This window comes from Myotis myotis, unplaced genomic scaffold, assembly GCF_014108235.1.
Source record: "Myotis myotis isolate mMyoMyo1 unplaced genomic scaffold, mMyoMyo1.p scaffold_m19_p_12, whole genome shotgun sequence".
In the NCBI taxonomy this organism is placed as follows: Eukaryota; Metazoa; Chordata; class Mammalia; order Chiroptera; family Vespertilionidae; genus Myotis; species Myotis myotis.
The window spans coordinates 22,562,048-22,587,540 of record NW_023416316.1 but is presented as its reverse complement, the minus strand read 5'-3'; the positions used below and the strand labels follow the sequence as shown (position 1 = coordinate 22,587,540).

Here is a 25,493-nt window from a genome sequence, read left to right as displayed (position 1 = left end):
AATATATTAATACAATAAAAAATAATAATAGGTAATGATTGTTGGATGAACACTTACTGTGAGCGAAGCAGTGTCCTAACTGTTTTACAACCATTAACTCATTCAATCCTTACAACAACCCTCTGTGATGTAGGAACTACTAATATCCCCATATTACTGAGGAAGGTCAGACAACTGGTAAGAAGCCAAGGTGGGATTCAAAATCAGGCTCAAGAGACATACTTTCAATCACTATGTTTTACTACCTCATGAGATTCATTTTAAAAAAATTAAGGGAAGTATCATTTCAAGTAAATTCATAATATAGTGGTAAGTTCTATGAACCTAAGGTAAAGAGTATAAAGAGAGTGCATTCCAGCGTAACCTACAGTGGGGAATCAGGGAAGATTTTCTTAGGGAAGAGGCATTAGATGTGAAATAGGAAGAATTTAATTAAATTGTATTTCATTCCCTCTAATCCTGTTCTGTCCCACCTAATTCTAGTACCTTCTTTTCAGAGGAACACAGAGGCTCCTCACCGACAATTCTGTAGTCCTTCTCCTGATCTTCCCACTTTCTACAATATAATTGATGTTGTTTATGATAATGCGGAGTCAGAACAAATAAATATGGGTCAGATGCATATAAAAAACTCCCGGGCTGGCCATGGTTTGTCTCAGGGTAAATGTGAATTCAGGATGAATATGACACCTTCAATGATAACTCTAAGAAGTGAACAGTATTAACTCCCATTTTGTGACACATTCTAGCCACCTGTAGATAAAGCTTTAGTGTGGAGAGGAAGTACAGTGGGGCCTTGACTTACGAGTGTCCCGACTAACGAGTTTTTTGAGATACGAGCCGTCTCTCAGCCAATTTTTTGCTTTGAGTTGCGAGCTAAAATTCGGGTTACGAGCCAGCTTCAGATACCCCACTGCTAGTTGGCGCAGCGAACGTCACAGTGAAAGCCACAACATCAGCCCAGCATCACGTCTCACTCGTTCACTTTTTGGTTTGACATACGAGTAATTTGAGTTACGAGCTCTGTCACGGAACGAATTAAACTCGTAAGTCAAGGCCCCACTGTATTTAAGGATATCAGATTATGCAGTCAGGGCACTGGGAAAACTGACATTATGACATTTAATTTATGACACATTATTAGAAAAACAGTCCTCCCTGCCCATGGGGCCAAGCACCAAAGCATTAGAATGTGCCGCTAGAGGAGGTCACCATAGGTTCCTTTGAAGTAACAGTTCATTTAATTCCCAGAGAGACCACGAAGCTTCAATTTGTTTCTCGGTCACAGATTTCATTCTTTACCCAAATCCTTATCTAAAAATACAGAACAATGCGTACAAGGGACACCAAAAGAAAGGAGGAGAAAGTATGTATTGCCAAATGACCAAGTCCAAGAGGATCAATCTCATTTATTTATTTAGAACTTGCAGATGAAACTCACAGATTTCAGAAAAGAAATCACAGACCTGTAATAAGGTGGGAGACGAAGTCAGCAAATGAGAAGCAAGGAACATCCCAACGGCAATTATTCAACAGCCACTGAAATTTGCAAAAGATGCCAGCATTTCCCAGGAGAGTAAACAATCATGATGTTGAAAATGTCAGCTGTGGAGATAGTATGTTAAAAATGCAGTGCAAAATTTCCCAGCAGCCTATTTTGTCTTATGGAGTGCAGCACTATACGCTCCAGTCCGCAAGTCGCCCAGGGCTGAAGCTGCATCAGCAGAAATGCCTTTACTTTTTTGTTCACGGTAACCATCAATCAACTGAACTGGGGCGCACTGGCTAGCTTCGTTATTACCACCAATAATTGTTTATGTGTAATAAGGTAAAATGATAAAATGCAAACCCAAATCCTTTGACTGCTCTACTTTACAGCTGGTTTATTGTCTGGTCCTGCATATCTTTGGCACAGTCAAGAGAGACCTCCCTTTTGGTTGTCCCAGTGATACCTTCTCTATTATGCTTTTAAAAATATCCCAGATTCGCAAGCCCCAGAAATAAGAAATAGATATTGATGGGAGTCATCTAATTAAGAAGTAGCCCAGCTGGTGTTGCTCAGTGGTTGAGTGTTGACCTATGAATCATGTTTGATTCCGAGCCAGGGCACATGCCCGGGTTGTGGGCTCAGATCCCAGGAGGGGATGTGCAGGAGGCAGCCAATCAATGATTCTCTCTCATCATTGATGTTTCTATCTCTCCCTCTCCCTTCCTCTCTGAAATCAATAAAAATATTTTTTAAAAAGAAGTAAACTATTACTAATATACTTATGTCTTTAGTTTAAGGAAACATTTCTAACACTACATAATATGCATACAGTTTTAAGGTAATATCAAGGCAATTGTTTTCATCCTTAACTGTGGCAGACCAATCATCCTAATGATTTGAAATTAGTAGATAGTGAACTCTTACTTCCCCCTTGGGATGGGAGCTTGTGGGCAAGGGTGATGTCCCACGCTTCTTCATGTTTAATGTTTCTGATGAGGACAGTGGAAAGGTGAATGAAGTCAGAAGTTGCTCACATTTCTCTTTTGATAGTTCTTTGGGACGGCTTTCCCCTAAATGGTAACCAGTTGCATCTTGCTGATTTTCAGGCTAGGAAAAGAGGGAGTTCCTTAATGCAAAAAGTGGGAGGGGCAGTCCTTGAAGGTGTGACTATGTGACAGACCTAGATAAAAAGAGAATGGGAACATCCTACCATTTGGATGAAGAGTCTAAAATGAGTTAGCTGATCAGAATAAAGTATTATTCATCATAAAGGGTCCTGAGGCATGTCAGTGACTGAGTGCCAATCGTAGTCAATAGATCACTAAGTTGGCCGAAACCGGTTTGGCTCAGTGGATGGAGCGTCGGCCTGCGGACTGGGGGGTCCCGGGTTCGATTCCGGCCAAGGGCATGTACCTGGGTTGCGGGCACATCCCCAGTGGGAGATGTGCAGGGGGCAGCTGATCGATGATTCTCTCTCATCGATGTTTCTGACTCTCTATCTCTCTCCCTTCCTCTCTCTAAAAAATCAATAAAATATATTAAAAAAAAAATAGATCACTAAGTTGACTACTGCATTCCCATTTTAGGACTTGAATAGCTAATTGAATTTTATGATTTCTCAGGGATTTAATATTATTTATTATGTAGAATGGGTTGTCCAGTGATAGACTAGCATCATGTGCCTTTTAAATTGATTTCCCAACAAGAGAATGTCATTTTTGTCATGACTTTCTACATAGAGCCAATTAAAGCATATTTTGCTCCACTGGCACTAGGGAACTATGTGACAGTATTGCTAAACCATAGGAGTAGAATGTTCTGCATGAAAGGAGAGATGGGGTACTGTGGCTTCCCTCCCACCCCCACAATGAGCTCAAGGTCATAGATAGAGATTAATGTGACCCAGGAATTATTTATAGGATACCTACCATGATAAGGTTATATATATATATATATATTTTTTTTTAAATATATTTTATTGATTTCTTACAGTGAGGGAGAGGGATAGAGAGTTAGAAACATCAATGAGAGCGAAACATCAATCAGTTGCCTCCTGCACACCCCCTACTGGGGATGTGCCCGCAACCAAGGTACATGCCCTTGACCGAAATCGAACCTGGGACCCTTGAGTCTTCAAGCTGACGCTCTATCCACTGAGCCAAACCGGCCAGGGCTCAAAATTAAATTTTTAACTACTGTAAATGTTTTAAAAAACCTCCGAGAAAGATTAAAAATGTTCATAACACATAGGCAATTTCAAAATGCTCCCATGACCCTTGGCAATGTACTCACTATTTTAACAACATGCTCACACTTCCCCATTTCCTGGGCTGCAATTAGAGTTTTTTTTCCCCTTTTGAAATTGATATTTCCTAAATGGGTTGCTTAAGGTTTCTAGAGGCTATACACGAGTAAGAGGAGCTAATGGCAAATATGTGAATATGTATGCAAGATCAATACAGCAAATTCTAACATCTTGTCCAGAAGGAAACAAGAGTCATCATTTATCCATCTCAACAGCTTCAGATGATGATAAATTTTCGCATGCCAAAGGGTAATCTAAAGGCAGTTTTAAAGAATATATCGTTTAATGAAACAGAGCACAACTTTCTGCTTAGGGGATCTCTGGTAGACTAGCCCTGGTTTTGTTGATGCAGCAGAGCCTGGTGATTAAAGTCTTTAGAGTTGGTGCGGTTGGTGCCACAGCCGCTCACACACTCACTATCTAAGTTCTCAGAAGAATCTCTGAATCTGCAGTGGTTTAGATGACAGAGGACTGAATTTAAAATCAGAAAATTTCATTTTAATACTGGCTCAGTAAAATAGTCTACCCGAGGCTCAGTTTCTTTCTAACTTCATTTGCAACTTGGGGGAGAAATACCTTCCTCCCAGACGTGTTGTAGAATGTTATGTGTATGTGAGGTTGTGTGAACTAAAATTACCTTATAAACGGTAAAATCCTCATCAAATGAGACTTACTGTTGCTATTATACAGATACAAAAAAAGGCCCATGCTTTCTACCCAAGACCTAAAGGAAATGAGACGCTCTAGTGTACCTTCATACTGTACTTATTCCTCTTTTAGTTATGAAAGAATCTGTTAGAAAATGTAGGAATGTTATTTTTGTGATCTACCATATCTATAATTGAGGATGGTAAGGGCCTTTAAAAAGTGTTGTTCAAATATTCCAAACTTAGACTTATTCTATATACAATGTGTCTCTTTTACCATTAAAGAATAATCATTATTCTTTAATGGTAAAAGAGACACTTTTTCATGGAAATCCTTTGTTTTAAAGAACTCTTGAATGAACTCCAGGCCGGAAGAAGGGACCATAAAGAGATTAGATTTTATATATTGGCCATATCAGTCCAGGCTTAAAAAAACAAAACTCGTTTAGTATGTACAGGTAAGTGATCAATGGGAGCTTGGGCAGAGTTGAGGTGGGTGAGTGGAAACTAAGGAGTTAAGATAATTAATGATCTAGGTCTCAACTATCAAAAAATGTTGAATGACGAATAACAATGATTGTGTATTCCAACCAAATTCTCTATGTCAGAAAATTTTTATTATTTTTTAAGTCTCAAGCATAAACACAAATTAAGTCAAAAATTATTTTTTGTTGCATGAGGAATACCAAAATATGTGCAAATATTAGTAATCTCTTATGGAACTCAGTGGGTATATTAAGGTTTGGCAATGATTGATGCCCCAAATCTGTTCTTAAGGGCAATAATGTATTATCTAAATAGAGATCTCTAGTCTAGAGATCTGCAGCAGGCTGATACTTTCCAATTTCAACCCTGCTTCATAAATCCATCTTGTAATTCAGAAATTTCTATTTATGGCAAAGTTGCATAATCAGTTTATCCAAGTTGCTTTTCAAATGGAGAGGCTACTGAGGAGAGTCAACCTCTGGTGATGAGGTACCCAAGGGAGGAATTTTGCCAAACAATTACAGTGACATTATGTGGCATGAAGTCAACGGGCAACCAGGCATTGTTCCAGAAAATCTGAAAGACAAAGTAGATGGCCAAAGCAAATAATTCACATTAATACATTTTTTTTCTAAATTTCATAGTTGGATTCAACTATCTGTTTAGTACAGATGAACTGGAAAATTGCCCAGTCTCCACAGTTCTCAGCAGTAAGGCACACATGCCTAACATAGTAAGTTAAATGCTGTGAAATAATAATTTCATTGATAATAAAACAAAATCAAACAGTGTTGAGCAAAGAGACATCAATTGCTCATAAATGCATCTTAGAAGAAACTATAGCACCAACGCCATTCACTGTAGGAGGCAGAGCTGTGTAGAGGCTTTGGAGCTACACAGACTGAACTTGATTCCTGGGTGTGCCTCTTACTAGCTGGGTGGCCTTAAGCGAGTCAAGTCCTTAAGTGACCTTGAACAAGTAATCCCTAATCTTGTCACAATAATACGAGGATAAAAATATTAGCTATGAGAGAAGATTTAGTAAGAATCATATTGGATAATGCACGATGCCTCGCACACGGTAATGGTGCAATGAATGCTAGCAATCATGACTATTTCTTCATACTCTGAGTATCAGATATGGCTGTCGTCTCTCAGCTCCAGACCCACCTTTCTCTCTCTGTTTTGGAAGGCTAGAGCTAGCAGTCTACAAACGACATTTATGTGCTGCTAGGGGATAGGCTCCTGTAGGCTCTGCCAGTGGAGGCCACTAAAGAGAGACTGTAAGGCTGAAGAAAGAGGGGGATACTGGTAGGCTCTGCCAATAGAGGCCACGAGGGGGAGGCGGCTTCCTCCTTCTGCTTTCTGTTTGCTTCCTGGGGGTTTTCTGAGGCTCCTTTAAGCATCACCCCAGCAACGCTTCTTCATCCCTATCCCTTCATTCCTTTCCAGGAAAGTCGCAAAATCCTCTTCAACGTTTCCAGCACTTGCAGGATCATTTTACCCTACTAGTTAGAGGTCTGGATCCAAGTCCCTTAGGCCCCTCCTTGGAGCTCAGAGACACCACGGCCAGCACTCCCTTTTCTCAGATATCTGAGTTTCAGCTTCACAGAGCTTTTCCTCTAAGCTTCTGAGCGTTAATATTCTAGCCTCTTCCTATTGATCCTCAGCTCCAGGGATGGTAACTGCTTCCAGAATTTGCTATTTTCACACCATAGAGTTCTCTTATTGTTCTTCCAGTCATCTAACAACTTTGTACCTAGTTAATTATATATTATATTAACTTTTCTCTCCTCAAATAACTGGTGTGGTTTCTATTTCCTCAGCGGCACTTACTGATACAGCAGTGAGTCACACATCTGACCGTTTACTGAGTCATTAGGACAGCTTAGAAAGATCTTGGTTTTGGGCTAAACTGCCCACCTCGTGGCTATCACCAATGGGGGCCTTTAGAACCACACAGAACAACTTCCTTCCTGGACTTCACTAGCTTATCCAGTACTGACAGGTTTCAAACCAGTTACTGCTCCAAAGTCATAGAAGTAGATAGAACAAGAAATGAGGTAGGCAAGGCAGGCAATAAGAAATAGCATAAAGGCATGGCAAAAATGAAATGATTGATTGCCTGTTCAAACTGAAATTACAGTGATAGATCACCATTCAAGGACTTATCCATAAAATCCCAATAAAACTCAGGAACTGACCTGATGCAGCATTCTACAATTTCCCACTTGAAGTATCAAATGAGACATGAAGATATGAAAGCCCGCAACTCTGAAAACTTTTATTCACAATCAACTTATTGCTGGAATGGAAGGATGTTCCATAAACTACAAGCTGGTGGAATCAGAAGGAAAAAAAAATGAAGTTGATAATTGTGTCTGGAATTAATAGTAATTAATATTTCTTCTTTTTTTTTTTTTACCCTCACCAGAGGATATGTTTTTATTGATTTTAGAGAGAAAGGAAGGGGAAGAAAGAGAGCGAGAGAGTGAGAAACATCGATGTGAGAAAGAAATAGCAATCAGTTGCCTCCTATATGCACCCTGACCAGGAATCTCACCCACAACATTTTAGTATATGGGATGATGCTCAACCAGCTGAGCCACCCAGCCGGGGCAGTAGCTAATATTTTTTTGAACACAAAAATATATATCAGGAATTTCTTAACACTTCCTGTAAGTTATTTCATTTAATCTTCCTCAAAACTCAATGAAATAGATCCTAATATGTCTGTCTTATAGATGAAGAAACTAAGCCATGAAAGGTTAAGTGATTTGGTGCAAAGTAACTCGTAGGGATGGGATTCAAACTCAGGCAATCTGGATCCTCTGGCTCTTCACTCCTATGACTATCATCTCTTTCCTTCTATCACCTAGTTCAATTAGAAGAGTCACCAGGGCCCCTCTACTGCATGGGTTCTGCTTTTTGAAGTAGTCAGAATGATATTCAATCACTTCCCTTCTTTGATTAAAAAGAATACATATTTTTAATGTAGATGAAAACTGAATCTCCAAGTGGAGTGTGTATGGGAGAGATTTAATTTTCACAAGAAAAGCATCATAGAAGGTAGCAGAATTAGAAATCCTCCTAGTAGGCATGCAAACCATCAGCTGTGTCTATTTTTTATGTACATCTTTCAGTAGAGATCAGTGTATTGAACTTTTGGTTCAGATCAGTGATTCCCAACCAGGTGGGCATTTATCAGAAACACGTGGAGTATCTTTTACATGCACAAATCTACATCTCCTGAGATTTTGACCCAGGAGGTTTAGGATGGAGCCTAGCTATATATTTTGAAAAGGCTACTGGTTCATGTTATCACAAAGCCACACAGCAGGGGAGGAGCAGATTCCAGGTTGGCACAGCAGGGCATAATACCACATGCCTGGTGACAGCTAAGGACCGGGATTTGTTTTAGGCGATGTGCACAGCAACTTCATGTCCAGCTGTATTTATTAGAAAGAGATTCAGCTAGAGCACAAGTGAATTCAAAGTAAAGCAATTATCAATCTATGCTGCCTGTTTGTTGGCAAACAGAGGGTTTAGATAGATTTCTTATTGTTCTAGAATAAGAACTCCTCCACTCACCCGATAAAAAAAAAGCAAAACAACATGGGCCCTGTACAAATGCTGCAGAACAGGCAAAGAAAAGGAAAGCCATTTTGAAAATGATTTATTTTAGAAGCCAAAGGAAAATTAGATAAAAACCCACAAAGACCTTGACACTGAAACAATAGCAGGATAACATGACTTTTATGAAATATGAGTAACCCACAAGAGGAGAACATGTTGAGATGAACAATAATAGGATGGAATGAAAAATATGGAAACAGGAAAACTGAACATTCTATAATAAATTTCAAATATGTTTTAGAAGCATACAAGGCATGATAAATATTGGTAAGCACTGAATTAGTGATTTGGAAGACAGTTTTAGAAAATCTTTTAGGATACAGAACACAAGAATCAAGATCTGTAAATAACAGAAAAAGGATAGTCGGGGTGGCTGTGTGTTTCAGGTTGTACTCAGACAATTCCTGTTTTATGCCTATTGTCCTGTGTAGTTGTTAACTGCTCCCCTTTTCACTTTCGAAATTGCCCTGGTTTGGATATAAACTAGTCACCTAGTATGGGAGATAAACTTAAGAATTATGGTATACCTAAGAAAGAAACCATTATGATAACAGAAGGATTAATCAAAGACATCTCTGATGAAAAATTCTATTTAAAAAAAATCTCAGTTTGATGAACTCACCTCATTCTTGGCAAACTCAATAAAAATGAACTGTACTTAGACATATCTGGCAAGATATTTTAATAAAAAAACTGTCACCATTTTGGAAAAAAGAAAAAAAAAGTAAACTTCAAAGGAATAAATATAAATATCATGGGTTTCTCATTTCTTCTACATTAAATGCTCAAGAGAATAAAGTGATATCTAACTGAATTTGTCTGGGAAAGGTATTTATGCCTTGTCAATTTTCTTCTTATTTGTAAGAAAGCTAACAACGACATGCTGAGCTATACAGGTGTGTAGAAAATATACCCAATATGACATAGATCCCTGGAAATACTCCAATTAACTAGCATTTATTTTCACCTTCCAGAAACACATGCTAAGGAAATATTCTACAAAGTGGACAAAGAGTCTATAAACAAAGACATTGAGAACATTTTACGACAAAAACTATAAAAAGAATTGAAATGTCAACATTCTAGGTATATCCAAAAATTTGGGATAATATGAAGTTGATAAAATAATGGTGACAGGCAACACGTGGTTGCTATGGGTTGGCAGGGAAGCCCGAAGGGAAACAGCTATGGTCAAGGACATCCTGGGTGAAGCAGGGCTGCCGTGTGATGAGTTGAACCATCTGGACCCAGAAGTTACCCTGAAGACCATAGAGCTCAAGGAAGAGTGGAAGGACTTTGTGGACAAAATTAGCCAATTTTAGAAAATAGCTGGTGGTTTAATTGAGCTTGTTGACCAACTTGCAAAAGAAGGAGAAAATGAGGAGATAAAGGCCATTTGTGTTCGAAGCTCGCTCAAATCTATAGCAGAGCAGAGAAGCCCAAAAGCAGCAACTCCAAGCACTAACAGCAGAAAAGAAAATGCAGCATGAAAGGTACTGAGTTGCATATGAAGCTTCGTGTAAAGTAGAAGCAGAACAAAGTGAATTTATTGATCAATTTATTTTTTCAGAAATGAACTGAAAATTTCATTTTATAGCAGGAGGGGAAGAAAAACAAAACAAACCCCCCAAACCATACCAAAAATCCTCTGTAAATCCCAGTGACTTGGACTAATGGGCCAAGTATGTCTTGTGAGATGGTGTGAATGGGATGCAGCATCTGTAAAGGCAATTCGCGAGTCTGGGGGAGTTGTTTCAGACTCCAGTGCATAGTCCATGGTGGACCAGGTTCTCACATCTTACATTCTTAGTCTGAACTAAGCAGTCTGTAAACTTTGATCATATATATATGGAAAAGCTTTGGATGGAAAAGCAATAAACTATTGTTCTCAAAAATAATAAATGAAAATAATGATGACAGTGGGTTTCCCATAACATAGGGAAGCACTAGAAATGTCACATCAAATGAAAGAATCTGAATAGAAACTCTCCACATTTAAAGAAAAAGTTTTATGTAACAAAAGCTACAAGAAATATCTCAGCAGGTAAAAAGTGATTGGTTCTGGAGTGAGATTAAGACTTTTTTCCCCCCAGGCTTTCATTTTTCTGATTTTATAATTAGAAGAAAAATGAACAAAACAGGTAGAGAAATATGATTTGTTTGAAGTTTGCAGAGACATAAAAGATTCATGACATAATAGAAGTGAGCAAAGCAGAATACAAAATTGGCTGTACATGTATCATTTCAGAACTTCATTCATTTATTCCCTGAACAGATATTTGAGTGACTTACTATGTGCAAAGAACTGCTATAGGCCCTTGGATTATTATGGCAAGTGAAACAGAAAACACCGACCTCACAGAGATAAAAACATGTATTATACAAGGGGATAAAAATTGGACTGAAGGGTATGTGAAGGTGATAAAATTATCAGTCTTTAAAACTGTGAATAATTTTTTTCACATAATCACCACATTGTTTTTAAAATATAAAAGTACAATTTTTTAAAAAGGTCAATGATCCAACCTTCCTAAACAGAGTATTGTTAGCTTTTTCAGAATCATCCACAAGAATCCTCAAGCCCATTTGCTTAGCAACTTCCTTGGCACAGGATTTAGAATCACTGAACCTACAGTACAGGAAAGAAAGCCAGTAAGGAGATGCAAGGACATTTTTGTATTTTGAAATGACATTTCTTATGAGGCACTTCAATCACTCTGTCATCACCACCTTGTTAATTATCTCATGGAAATATTATCAGTTGTCTTTGAAGAAACACACGCACGAGTATCAAGGGACTTTGTTAGCTTTTTGCCATGAGCTTGCTTTTTTCTTTTAGTGCCTGTTAAATTTTAGTGTAACAGAACAAAGGCTTAAGAAAAGGGAAAACAAGGGAATATATATATATATATATATATATATATATATATATATATATATACACACACACACACACATATATAGATATATACAGATATATATGTGTATATATACATATTTTATGTTGAGTACCTACTATATGTCACATGATGCTGCTAATCCACTTGATATAAACCATTCTACTTAATAAGTCAAACACTGTACATAGTTATCATTATTGCATCTCTATTGTCCCGGTAAGGTTTCTAAAATTTATTTTATTACATTCATTATCTTTTAGTGCTTTTTCTTGCTTTCCAATTAGGGTGGCTCTCTCCTTTACAATATGTACTTATTCTAGCTCTTTCTAGCTGCACCTTAAAGCCATTGTTCTTGCTATGGCTACAGGCCTATGCCACCTCCTATTACTTAGCACTGAGGTACTGCCAGTTAATACTTTCCTACAACAAATGCATTGACATTTCCTATTCCAAAAATGTCGAACTGGTGAACCTCCAGCCCTACTGGGCCTGCAGATTATTTTTATTTATTTATTTAAATGTATATTTTTATTGATTTTAGAGAGAGAGGAAGGGAGAGGGAAAGAGAGAAACACTGATTGGTTGCCTTCTCTACGTGCCCCAATCTGGAACCAAACCCTCAACCCAGGTATGCGTCCCAACTGGGAATCAAACCTGCAACCTTTCAGTGCGTAGTATGATGCTCAACCCAGCCCTCCGGCCAGGCGCCTGCAGATTAGTTTTTAAAATGTGATTTACTCAATTAACTTGATGGGAAGGATCCTTTCATAATGCATAGTTGGCCCTTGAACAACACTGGTTTGAACTGTGGGGGTCCACTTATATGTAAATTTTTAAATAAATACTGTAAATGTATCTTCTCTTTCTTAGGATTTTCTTAGTAATATTTTCTTTTCTCTAGCTTACTTTATTGTAAGAATACAGTATATAGGACATATAACATAGAAAATATGTGTTATTAACTATTTATGTTATCAATAAGGCTCTAGTTAACAAGCAGGCTATCAGTAGTTAAGTTTTAGGGAGTCAAAAGGTATATGCAAACTTTTGACTGCATGAGGGTGTTGGTGCCTCTAACTCCCACGTTACTCAAAGGTAAACTGTACACATAAATCAAATCATCTTGTGTATACTTTAAACATCATACAGTTTATATAATAAAAGCCTAATATGCTAAGTGTCTGGTCAGCTGTTCAACCAATCAAAGTGTAATATGCTAATGATATGCTAAGTCTGCTCAACTGCTCACTATGATGTGCACTGACCACCAGGGGGCAGACAGTTGACCGACTGACCAGTCACTATGACGTGTACTGATCACCAGAAGGCAGACGCTCCGACCAGTAGGTTAGCTTGCTGCTGGGGGCCGGCCAATCAGGACTGAGCAAGTTGGGCCAGACAAGCCCTGGAGCCCTCCTAGGGTCCCTCCCCAGCTGGCCAACCTCCTGTATCCCTCCCCAGCCCTAATCGTGCACCGGTGGGGCCCCTTGGCTGTCCTGCACCCTCTCACAATCTGGGACCCCTTGGGGTATGTCAGAGAGACGGTTTCGGCCCCATCCCACAGGCCAGGCCAAGGGACCCCACTGGTGCATGAATTTGTGCACCGGGCCTCTAGTCTATTATAATTCAATAAAGCTTCAAAAAAGTGAGTTAGTTGTCAACATTTAAGGAACTGTTTACATTAACAAAAATCTATAGTCTGGCTTCCTTTGAAAAGTTACATGCCCATGAGTAAACAGCTGGTTGCAGCTGAGGGGTGGCTGGCTGCCTCCTTTAGAAAGGTCAGGGCTCTTCAATTACCTACAGTTTTTATTACTCCCTACTGTATTATTTGGGACTGTTTTTCACATTTTCATTACCTTCTTGTTCCCCTATGAGGCATCTGAGTTTGAGACCTCTGCCCCAGATCATTGATTCTCAAACTGTTCGGTGCATATATAAATCCCCTGGGAAGGTGTTTTTAAAATGTATATATTAGGGCATAGCACATCATTTAGTAGAACTCAGTGAGGCCAAAAATCTACACTTTAAAAAATTACCTAATGTAATTTTGTTTCAGGTGGTTCCTGGTTCAATAAAAAAATCACATTAGGGGAGACTCTTAGGATAATGTGGTCCCAAAATACACTCAGAACTACCTGCGGACACAATCACCTGTGGAGTTGTTTGTTTTTAAATAGATTTCTATGCTCCAGCCCCAGGGGTTGTGATTTAATAAGTCTGGGAATCTATGTTTTGAAAAGTTTTCTGGGTGTGGCTAATAACAGGGGGCCAGCCCTCCAGGGCTGAAGGCCTAAGGAACTGTCCTTGATGAAGGAAAGGCAGTGTATACAATGGGAAGCTAGGAACAGAACAGGGTATTCTTAGCAGGTCTGAACTCTTGTCTCATTTCCTGATATGGTGTTTGATGAGAAGTGACATGATAAAATACAATTCCAGGTTTTTTTCTCTTGTTCATGGATGATTATTTCCAGTAACTACATTTCACCAACTCTTACTTTCTTTAATTTTACATGTCAAGAATGTTTGGCTTCAAAATATAGTGAAATTGGCTGAAGGAGGGGGTGGGGATGAGAATTAGGGAAAGCTGTGACTCAAAGACATGAGGACAATGTCACTTTCTGTCACTTGCAGTCTACAGGAAATGGAAAACCAATTGAGGGACAATGAAGGATGCATGAAAAGTTCAATAGGGGAGTAGAAACAGGTTTTCTATTCTTACAAAATCAATGTCCTCAAGGCCTTTCTCTTTCAGCTTTGTTCTACATAACACCATAAATCCTGAGTGGTCATGAACTCTGTCCACCACAGGGAAAGGGGATACGTTTCCTCAAGGCAGTATACTTTCTTAGGCTCACATCAGCCCACCTTGACAGATGCTGGGTTTGCACAGATGTTACTTAGTTCTGTTACACTGGAAGGGCTGGAAATGGACCATTGATTGACTTTAATCAACAGTCACTAAGCATGAATTATGAGCCGCACACTGTGCTAGGAGCTTAGAGTTCAGTTTAGCGGAGGAATCACATGTTAACAAATAATGACACGGCTGTGCCACAGATCTAGAAAAGAGATAAGTACAGGTAGGAAAGTCATAGGGAAGTGTTGGGGAGAAGGTGGGCACTGAACCATGCACAGATGATATTTGAGCAAAGGTTTGAATGTTGAATGGGAGTTTCAGGCGGACACAGGGCAAAGGGCATTCTAAGCAGTAAGAACAGCACATGCCCAGGCTTGGAACAGCATTCACCTTCAGGCATTGCTGAGCACCGAGGATAAAGGGTAAGGGTTAATATCTAGAAGAAATGAGAGCAGAGCAAGGCTCAGGTAATGAAAGGTCTTGGTTGCCGCTTAGAATTCATGCTATGGTGGTTTGTGGGAGAATTTAGGATGTTCAGGGACCTGACATTAAATAACACTGAATCACAAAGTGAGAAATTTAATCCCTTTTCAATTAGTATTTAATCCTCCTGTTAAATCAAGAAAAAAAAAACTCAGTTTGGTATCAGTATGCTACTAACTTCTTTAACACCTGGAAATTTTCCCACTTAAAAACGGGCTCAGGCAAGGGTATCTACCTAAGATTGTTTTGATCTCATTGTGTACTTATTTTTACAGTTTACTTTTATTTGTGGCAAGGGTTTTTCATTAATGTCATGATGGAAACATTTTTTTAAAAATACATGTTTATTGATTTCAGAGAGGAAAGGAGAGGGAGAAAGAGAAACATTAATGATGAGAGAGAATCATTGATTGGCTGCCTCCTGCATGCCCCTCACTGGGGATCAAGTCTGCAACCTGAGCATGTGCCCTGACCAGGAATTGAACCATGACGTCCTGGTTCATAGGTTGATGCTCAACCACTGAGCCACGCCAGCTGGGCTCATAGCTCTGTTTTCTTTCCCTACTTCCCAATTACCTTGTTTGGCCTCTGCTATTTTACCTCTGTTCCTTAGCATATTAGATCACTTAAAGATCCAAATGTATTCCTTTTGGTTTCTGTTAATCAAATTTAAGTAAAACAATAAGCTAATGAAAAACAATAATAGCAGTAGATGATGAAGGCAGCACATAAATGCCTAAGGTCTGGAGAACAACGCTATTATCCTTAGGGAGTAGTGAAAGGGTTTAAGCAGGCTAGTGGACTAGTTGTCTATCTGATAGCAGCTTGGGGAACATCATGGAGAGTCAAGAATGGAGGCAGGCAGTTAGGAGTTCACTGAATACTGTGGCAGAGTTCGTGCAGCCATGGTTTATACTGTTGGTGTATTCCTGGTCCTTCCCAGTGCTCAAGGAAATCCTCAACTTTCCCCTGGTCTGGGCTCTGGCTGAATCCTGATGGACTGGATGTGCCAAGATCTTTACCTGGGCACTGCCCAGCAAGCGTTAAAAGGCAGACTTGGAATGAAGGTTAGAATGGGATTTAATTATTTGCCAGGAACCCAATCCAGTGCAAGGCATTATTTAGAAACAATTTCAAAAATCTTAACTAGCCTATTTTATGAGCAGAAGCAGGCAATCTTAGCTTTAATATCTGGTTTCCAAAGTGTCTCTCTCACTTTAATCTGTCCTGGCTGTGGTCCTCCTACCCTGTCAGCTCCTCCAACTCTGTCCTTCCCCCTAAGATAGGCAGCTGACTGTGGGGACACTGAGTGCCGGTCTGGAAGTAGGAAACCCTGCTCCCCTGGCCTCCCTTTCCAGCTACTGCTGACCATTCAGGAGAGACAGAGCGAACCGTCCCCCCCCCCCCCCCCCCGCCCGGTTCAATGCAGGGGATGGAAGAAGGGTTCCTACTGACAAATCGGTTCTGAGGAAGATAGGTCCTGGCTTCTGAAATTGAAGCTAGGAGTATTTTCCTGAAGAAGAAGATGTTTCAATGACGGTACTTCTCATCTGTTTTTCAAATTTAAATTTACAGTGTTTTTATGTTTATTAAGTCACTGAGACCCGTATCAATTCTTTAAAATAGCATAGCAGGTACTCAATGAATACCCATTTTGTAACTAGTTGTAATTTATTATAGGGGAAACTGAGGCTCGGGGAGGTTTTTCCAGGGCTATACAGACAAGTCTGGAGCTATAACTTGAAGCCAGTCTTCTGGTTTTCCTCCTCACTCCACATCCCCTTGGTCTCAAACAGAAAGAATCTGTTATAGACATTGTTTAGTGTCCACAGAACTATTCATGCCATAGTTCTGCTATATTATGGGTCAAAGAGGCTTTTCAGCCTGGCCCGAAGTCTTAACAGCCACAGATAACATTGTTTCAATGGAAAAATCAATTCTGAGTTGGAGCTTAATTCATCTGCAGATCGTTACAGCTTGGGTGCACATCTGTCTTTCTACAGGGATACAGAACAGAGAAATGCTTTTTAATATAATGATTTACATTTATCAATAAAAATGTCACACACATATTTCTGTTTCTAGAGATCTTATGCTTTTTGGGTACCTATTTCTCAACAGAGTGCCACAAATTCGAAAGAGTTATTTGCACATACTTGAGGAAGGCCTTGAGGAGCATATTCTGTATGTTTGCTGATGAATATTAGCCTGTGTTTCTCTGGCTTCAGGGGAGGCATGTCAGAATCTTGAATTGGGATGGAATGCTCTTTTGAACTTTTCTCACAACACCTGGAGAACTGGATACATTCTCTTAAGGGTGGTGAATTCTGTTCCAATTGCGCAAATCACTCTTGTAGTGAATCACTGATGTTAAGGTGTGTGTTCACCCCTCTGGAATGTTGGGGTATGAAAAAAAGATTATCATTGGCACAGTAAAATAAAATGCATGTTGAGCAAGAGGGTGGCATGAAGCTTAGTGTTTTATACTTGACATGTGTTTGTTGAATGAATGAAGAAAATGAAAGTTGCTCTGTTTTAGGAAGATTTATCTAGCAGCAGTGTGCAGAGTGGTTTGGAAAAGAAAACCTAGAGATATAAAGCCTATTCAAGAATAGCCTTATTATAGCAATAATCCCAGTTCGAAATTTCTGGTGTTGCCACAGAGAAATTCAGGAATCTAAACCTTGAAAACTGTCCATATGTGCGTACACGATGCCTTGCTATTGACATTTCCTTCTATGAGATTGTGCCCCCACTAACAAATCTCTAACAAATAGTGCTAAGGATATTCAGGTATTCAATAAATATTTATTGCTATGCTCATTCCTACCTCTGGGCCTTTGCACTTTTATTCTCTTTGCTTGTAATTCTCTTCCCTCAAAAATTTGCATGGTTCATTCCTTTCTTCCTTCTTTGCTCAAACATCATCTCATTAGACAATCCTTATTGACTAACCATAGTCATTCTTCTAATCCTTCACCCTGCTTTATTTTTCTCTATCACACTTGCCTCTACTTAGTAGTACCATATTATGTATTTGTTTGTATGTCTTTTCATATATCTTCCCCACCAGAATGAAAGTTTTTTGAGAGTAGAGTCTTTGATATTTTATTTACTGCTCTATTCTAAGGTTTATATTGAGCACTTAATACAGGAATATGGCCAGTGCTGATTGGATTAAGGAAGGACACATAACCTGGGGGTGCAGAGGTAACAACAAATCTATGTGGGTTGAGCCAACAGATGTCTGGAGAATGTAAAGAAAGATAAATAGGGACCATAGTTAGATGCTTTGATTAGAGTTATAAAGTCAGAAAAAGAGAGTAGTTGCCCTAACACTCTCCAGTAGTATAGTCTGTCTCTACTTGCAATTCCGCTCCTTTTCATTTTCTTGTAGTTTTTCAGTACAAACCCCTTGTTTTTGTTAGATCAATGGAGTTTCTGTCCCTTGCAACTCCATGCCCTTAAACAGCAATAGAACTTCCCAACAGAACTTTCTGTGAAGATGGAAAATGTTGTAAATCTGTACTGTCAGACATAGTAATCACTACCCACATGTGGCCATTGAGCACTTAAAATTGGGTTAGAGTGCTTGAAAATCTGACTGTTAAATTTGATATAATTTTAAATAATTTAAACCTAAGTATTCATAGAGGGCTAGCACAGTCATATTGGACAGCACAGACCTATGGTTATTACTACAAGGGGTCAAAGAAAGAAGCACAATCAGTAAAAGACAATGGAAGAGCCAAAAATATGGAAAAAACCATGATGGTGTCATAGAACTCAAGTAGCAAGTGCTCTATGGCTCCCAAAACTACAAGAATAATAAGGGAGAATAAAGCTGGCCAAATCTTACCAGAAGCAGTGTTAGTGGTTTTGTGATGGGAAAAACCTGAATTCAAACAACAGGGATTAAGAAAATCACAAAACAACCCTTTCAAAGGCAAATTATCTGGCCATTAAAAATAATGGAAAAATATTAATAACATAGAAGATGTTTATAGTATATGGTTAAGTAAAAAAGAAACTCATAGCCTGGTCACAACTTTATAACTCATACATATGTCTAGATCTTTGGGGTTGTGGGTTTACAGGTAACTTTTATTTTATTCTTTGTCATTTTATTAATTTTCAGAATTATCTACCTAGAACACAAAATTTTTATAATAGGAAATGAAGGAATAAATGCTATACTTTAACACAATAAAATGGCAGCATCTTTTCACACTGCACAATGAGCCGAATAATCGTAAATACAGCTACTAAAATATCAGCCACACTACATTTCTAAAGTTAGTAAGAGTCACTCTCAATTTTCTCCCAGTCTCTCTAGGCATACACTTATTAACCTAGATTTCCCCACTGTCAAAAGTCTAGGAAAAGAACTAAAAGTTGCTTGGAGGCCTTTGCCTGTCTTGTAAGGTTGGATTCATAAGATGCTTTAACTTAAAGTTATAGTTCAGGTACCACTAGGTGGCTCTTTGTGCCTGCGGCCAGGTGAAGGCACATTGGATTAACCCAGGTATAGATTTATCATTCATTATCAGGTGTACACTGAAGCAGTTCCTTATGTGTATAACACAATGTGTGATGCGACTCAAATTAATTCTGCATACTGCACCAACATAATAACAGCTGTCTGTACCTATTAAATTCACCACACAGTGAAGCAAATTCTTTGTTTAATGAAATTCCTGTTTCAGTACCTCCATTTGGGACTAAACAAATAAATTCCATAACTGAGCCAGATTGTAATTCTATTAGATAAAGACATGCTGAGCACCCAACTTTGTTTATGGAAATACATATCTTTAAAATTTTTGACCTAGAGAATATAAATAACTTTTGACTTCGAGTTAAGGTTTTCAAGACAAAAAACAAACAAACAAAAGCCATGAATAGGTTATTTGCAGGTTGTGCAGCCATCACAGTGCTTGACACTGAAAGTTCAGCTAATAACCATCCCTAGTGGAGAGGAGAGCAGTGGCAACCCATTTCTAAGATGCTACTGGAACATCCAGACAGAGCTGTCTGTGTTTGGAACTGTGCACTCAGCCACTTTGCAGAGTGATGACAATATGAAGCTAGATTGCAAATACAAAGGAAAATCCTACCCTTTAATATAGAAAGACCAACTCAAAGTGCCCAAGCTTCAAGATTCCCTGTCAACTCTGAGTTTTCTACAACAATTTTTTTTTAAAAATGTACTTTCCTCTATTCTTTGACGCCAATGCCCAATTGGAGTGACAATAAGGCTTGCTTTAAATTGCGGCAACTGTTTCTAATTTTTTAAAACCATTATAGCCTTGAGAGATTAAAGGTGTCAAAATGTTACCCACAGTGATCTGTGGATGCCATGGGGTAGTAGTGCATATACGTTTGTCATCATAAAAGCAATATGCGCTTAACAAGTCTCTCAAAGTTGTATCAAACAGTTTGATATATTTGGCATTCAATAAAACAGCATCTGCTTTGTGGTTATCAATTTTCCATAAGCCTTAGTATATAAGAAGGCTACTGTCCCTTAAACCATGAGCTAACCTATGCCACAAGTCGGTTACATTAGTACAAATAAAGCCTGAATGTAAAGGGGGAAACTTCTGAACCTTCCATCCACGTCAAGTTAGATGCTGCCCTTTCCAAGAACCCCTTTCTCCCCTAAGAAGCCTACAACATCCATTGGGTCATGGTTACAAGTAAGTGGGGTCATTGAATCTTGAAAGACCCAAGATCTATCTCTCTTAATGTTTTTCTTTTGTCCTGCTGCAAAACATGTAAGCTGAATGAGAATCTGCCTCCCCAGGGTAAGCTGGGCCAGGTGGCCCTCTGTCTCTTTTTCACCGCCTCTATGCATAAGTCTGTGTCACAGAGTGCATGAGTTTTTACTGCGGCTATAACTGAGGACCACAAATTAGTGACTTAACACAACACAAGTTTATTCTCTTGTTACTAATGACTGGAGGTCCTAAGTCTGAACTCAGTCTTACGGGCTGAAGTCAAGGTGTTGGCAGGGCTGCATTCTTTATGGAGCCTCTGAGGAAAGAATTCATTTCCTTGTCTTTTCACCTCTAGCAGCTGCCTGTATTCCTTGGTGAGGGCCCCTTCTTCCACCCTCAATATGCACCACCCCATCTCCATTTTCATCATGACATCATCACAGCGATTTCGCCTCAGACAATTCCTGCATCATTTTTATGTAATTACATTAGGTCCAGCAGGATGTTCCAAGATAACCTCCCTATTTCACAATGTTTAATGTAAGCACAGCTGCAAAGTCCCCTTTACCACAGAAGGTAACATATTCGCAGGTTCTGGGGATTTGGACATAGAGCTCTATGGGAGACCACTGTCCACCCTCCCACAGCAAAGTAAGCCAGCTCCTGTCCTTCCAGAACCCATACCTCTGGTCCACCATCTTGTTTTTTGTTGCCACTTCCTCCTTTTATTTGCCTGGATATAAGATGGTAGATATCAACAATTAGAATTAGAAAATGCTGCAGAAGCTTGAAGCCCAAGCCATATGCTCCAACTCAGTATTTTTCAGAAGAGCCAAGCACCTGGGGACTAGACATTGCTTTTATTCACGAAGTGAGGCTGTTGTTTCCATTCTACTGTTCCTTAAGTTTAGGTCCTGGGAAGCTCCTATGAGAAATCAGGGTGGGAGGTAAGACAAGACTTGTGAATTCCTCACTAATACTAGCTAACAGGAATAGAACATTATTCTTAATCTCTCCCGGGACTGCTCCGGAGATCTAATCATTCAGAACCCATACAAAGGAGCAACCAGTTGAAACGCGACCTCGAAAGTCACTTCATTGCTAACTTTTCACACACCTAACCGTCACTGGACTAGAACCCTAATGTAAGTGGGGTTTCAAAACAGCAAATTTTTTCATTTTTTCTTTGGGTTGGCTCACTGGAACTGGATCTGCTAAGCCTAAGTATCACATTCATATTGAACATACATATAAAAGAACTCTGGGAAAGCAATCAAGAATACTTGAGTTCTTATCCTAATGATTTAAGTTTTTATTAATGCCATGTCAACAGACCTACACTTTGTGCTAAAAGAATGATCATATCATAATAAGAACACACAATGCTCTGTAAATTTAAACATATACTCTACAATTTATTTTTTCTTGAACTCTATATTTTCATATTGAAGTATTGAACACATTAGTAAGGAAATGTGAAGGTAACTTATCTTTTTACTCTTATTGTTTTTCATTGTGTAGGTAATACGTACTTATCTTTAGAAAAATAGAAGTATGGATAGGAAAAACGTGGGTTTCTACCATCTAGTTACAATCACTGTTAATACTTTTATAAATAAAATTCTACACTTTATATGGGGTGGGGCAAAAGTAGGTTTATAGTTTGTATGGAAAAATAATACAACTGTAAATCTACTTTCTCCCAGTGCTATATTTTACAGAAGTAATGTCATCTTTTACATAAATGTTTTTCTACCTTTCTGTCAATAAATATATTTTAATTTTGAATGACTAGTATTCCATTGTAAAGATATATCATCATTCATTTAATTCAATTTGCATTATTGGATATTTAGTGTGAAATTTCTTTTAACAATCAAATCTGGAAGTGGATCTTTCTTGTTTATATTTTTCCCTCCCCCAGGATAACTCAAAAGCAGTGATGGATCCAGTCTGTTTTTGGATTTTAGGCTGACAAACACACTAAATTCAAAAGGAGCTATTCGTCTTCTCCTTGTTAACAATGCATAGCTTTCTAGTACTCTGTATGTTATGTTGTCTGTACATTGTTATCTGCCTCATAGGACTGCTAGGAGGATTATAGGAGTACATTTGTGAAGAAGCCTTAAAAAGCATACATGTTACACAAGTATATATAATTGAATTTTTTTCCTGTATCTATGTCTCACATGAGTAATAATGAGGCATATTTCAGCCTGACTAAAAAGAAGTCATCTGCTTAATTCTTACCACTTGAACCTTTGAAGGCTCATTTCCATCAGTAGACTATCCTGGCTAACCAGATACTAGGCTTTCAGTGTCAGGGTTAACTACCAGCCCAGGTCAGTACCTGCTCCCTCAATGCATAAGATCGAACACAGTCTCTTCTGAAAGTGTCTGAATCTTACACATCCGGAATGAAATCTGATCATCTGGCTGAGGTGTTAGGTTGAAGGAAGAAGAAGAGGTGGGAGGTGGTAGACAACTGGCTTATTCCTTGCTTACTTTTCCCCATCCCATAAAAGAAAGACCTAAGAAAGACAAATGAATGGTTTAAAGATTTTTCATTAGTTTCTTATTCATATATCTCTCAAAAAGCAATGTGGCAGATGCTGAGTTTTATAGAGCATTGTGTGTTCTTGCCTAGTTTTATAGAGTTGGCATCACATTTCTGGTGCTGTACAGTTCCTCTACTCTCCTGTGTTATGTCAATGGGAGTAGCTAGAGTGGTCAGGAGGAACAGCAATGAGATTCCCATGTCTACAATCAGTTGTGTCACTAAGATGAACAACACCTTGCTATAAGAAGCCCCATATAATTGTCTAGAGCAGTGGTCGGCAAACTGCGGTCCCTTGAGTGTGGCTCTCCCACAAAATACCATGTGCGGGCGCGCATGTACAGTGCGATTGAAACTTCGTGGCCACACTCAAGGGGCCAAAGAGCCGCATGTGGCTCCTGAGCCAGTTTGCCGACCACTGGTCTAGGGCAATGATACTCAATGTACTGTAGCTGCTTTGCAAACTGTTATTTCTCCATGCTGAGATAAGGAGCCTGTGCCAATGTGAACCATCACAGTGCTGTGGTGGTTCAAGAAAGACATGCTGTGAAAATAATGTCAGATGGGCCAAACAGTGTGCTTAGTGATACAGTGGGTGGCCTAGGGGAGAGAGAGAAGTTAGACGGTGTGGCCATAATCTCATGAACGATCTACTGTAAGTGTGTCTGTGGTAGAAACTTACTTCCAATAAGAGACCAACCTTTCTGAAAAATATTGGGCATTACACTGAAGCTTCTATGGCAATACCTAAGGCTCTAGAAACTGTGTTAGAGGTATCATAGGTAAAATGTTGCCACTGGTACAGAACAGTACCCTATGGCATGTCTTCTATTCCTGGGCAAATATGCAACAAACTTAGGAACCCAGTTTTGTTTTGTTTTCCTTTATTTTGGGGGCTTTTGTGTGTGAATCCACTTATTTTTTTTTAAAAAAACAACACATTAATTTTATTGATTTTTAGACAGAGAGGAAAGGAGAGGGAAAGAGAAACATGGTATGTGAAAGGGAAACATCCATTGGTTGCCTCCCCTCCACCAGGGATTGAGCCTGCAACCTAGGCATGTGCCTTGACCAGGAATCAAACCATGGAGACAATGCCCAACTAACTGAGCCACACTAGCCAAGGCTACCCTTTTTTATTTTTTAAAGAAAAAAATGAGGAAGTGGGTAGAGAATAAGATGGATGATGAAGACATGAGAATCACATCCCACTTTGATTAATAACTACTAATGGAGAATTATTGGAGATTATGACTTGGATGATTCTTATCAGATCATAACCAACCTCTCTACTAGGTATTTAGCTAACACTATACATTTTCCACAGAACTTCACTTCATCATTTGATTCACAAAACAACTCTGTTGGATGGTAAGGTACCTTCTTTTGACAGGTAAGCATAGATGCTCAGAGACAGAGACACCTGCTTAAGATTAACTGGAGAGTAAGAGGTAGAGGTAGACTGAAGAGTCCTTTTAACCAACATGCTTAGAATCTAATTAGGGGTATTCATGAAATAAAACCTTATGGCACAAAATCCATGGTGCTTTCTGCAACAGCAGAAGAGAACACATTAAGGAATTAGACACTGAAATTGGTTTTCAGATGATTCAGATACTTAGCTCAGCTGATTCAATCATAAGTTAACTCCAAGATATAATAGTCAAACAAGATCAAGATCAAATTCTCTTTATGACTACATTGTGGCAGGCACGAAGAAAAGTGGGTGAGACAGACTAATTGCCTAATGAATACTGTCTGCTAGTCTCCTCTTTTCTATGTATCTGGAAAAATAAATTAATGTTATAAAGAAAAATTCCCAAACTAACAATAAAAATTTCCAAATTAATCCCAAGTCTCAGTTCTTCAAGAGGAACCTGTAAAAGATCATTGCTAAGAAAAGTTTTGCATCACTTGACATTTAATTTGAAATCGTTTATCTTCAAGTCAGCAATAATTAGGTGCTGCTATCAGCCATTCATCATGAAATGTAGAAAAATACATTTCCTCCAGAGAGAGAGCAGTGCGTAGCCGGGGCGAGTCAAGGAAAGCCAACACAGTTGAGAGCAGATGTTTTAAAAATAAATGTCCTTTACTTATCCCCTCATGAGGTACCTCAGTTATGTAGTGGTATCATTGTTCTGTCCCCTGTACTGTACAAAAGTGGTGCTGTGCTAGCCAAATTCTAATAAAAAGTCTTCAGTACTTAGCCTTGTATTGTCAAAGAAAATGGATCATCTAAAGCACTTGTATTTCTAAGGGAATGAACATACGTTAATTAGTTAGTATATATGGCTCAATGAGACATACTATTTGTGGATGGTACACCCAACAAGAGTTGAAAATTGTAGGGTAGTCACTTTTTAATTGCATGTGTTTGGATCTAAGCCAATTACATTACTCCATTAAC

The 25,493-nt window shown here is 38.9% G+C and overlaps 1 protein-coding gene and 1 pseudogene across 1 annotated transcript in view; one reads left to right on the top strand and one right to left on the bottom strand.

Moving 5' to 3' along the window:
- GRIN3A (glutamate ionotropic receptor NMDA type subunit 3A) overlaps positions 1–25,493 on the bottom strand; it is a 136,375-nt gene that overhangs the window by 106,474 nt on the left and 4,408 nt on the right. The gene's annotated exons all lie outside the window — the stretch shown is intronic.
- LOC118667235 lies at positions 9,751–10,146 on the top strand (annotated as a pseudogene).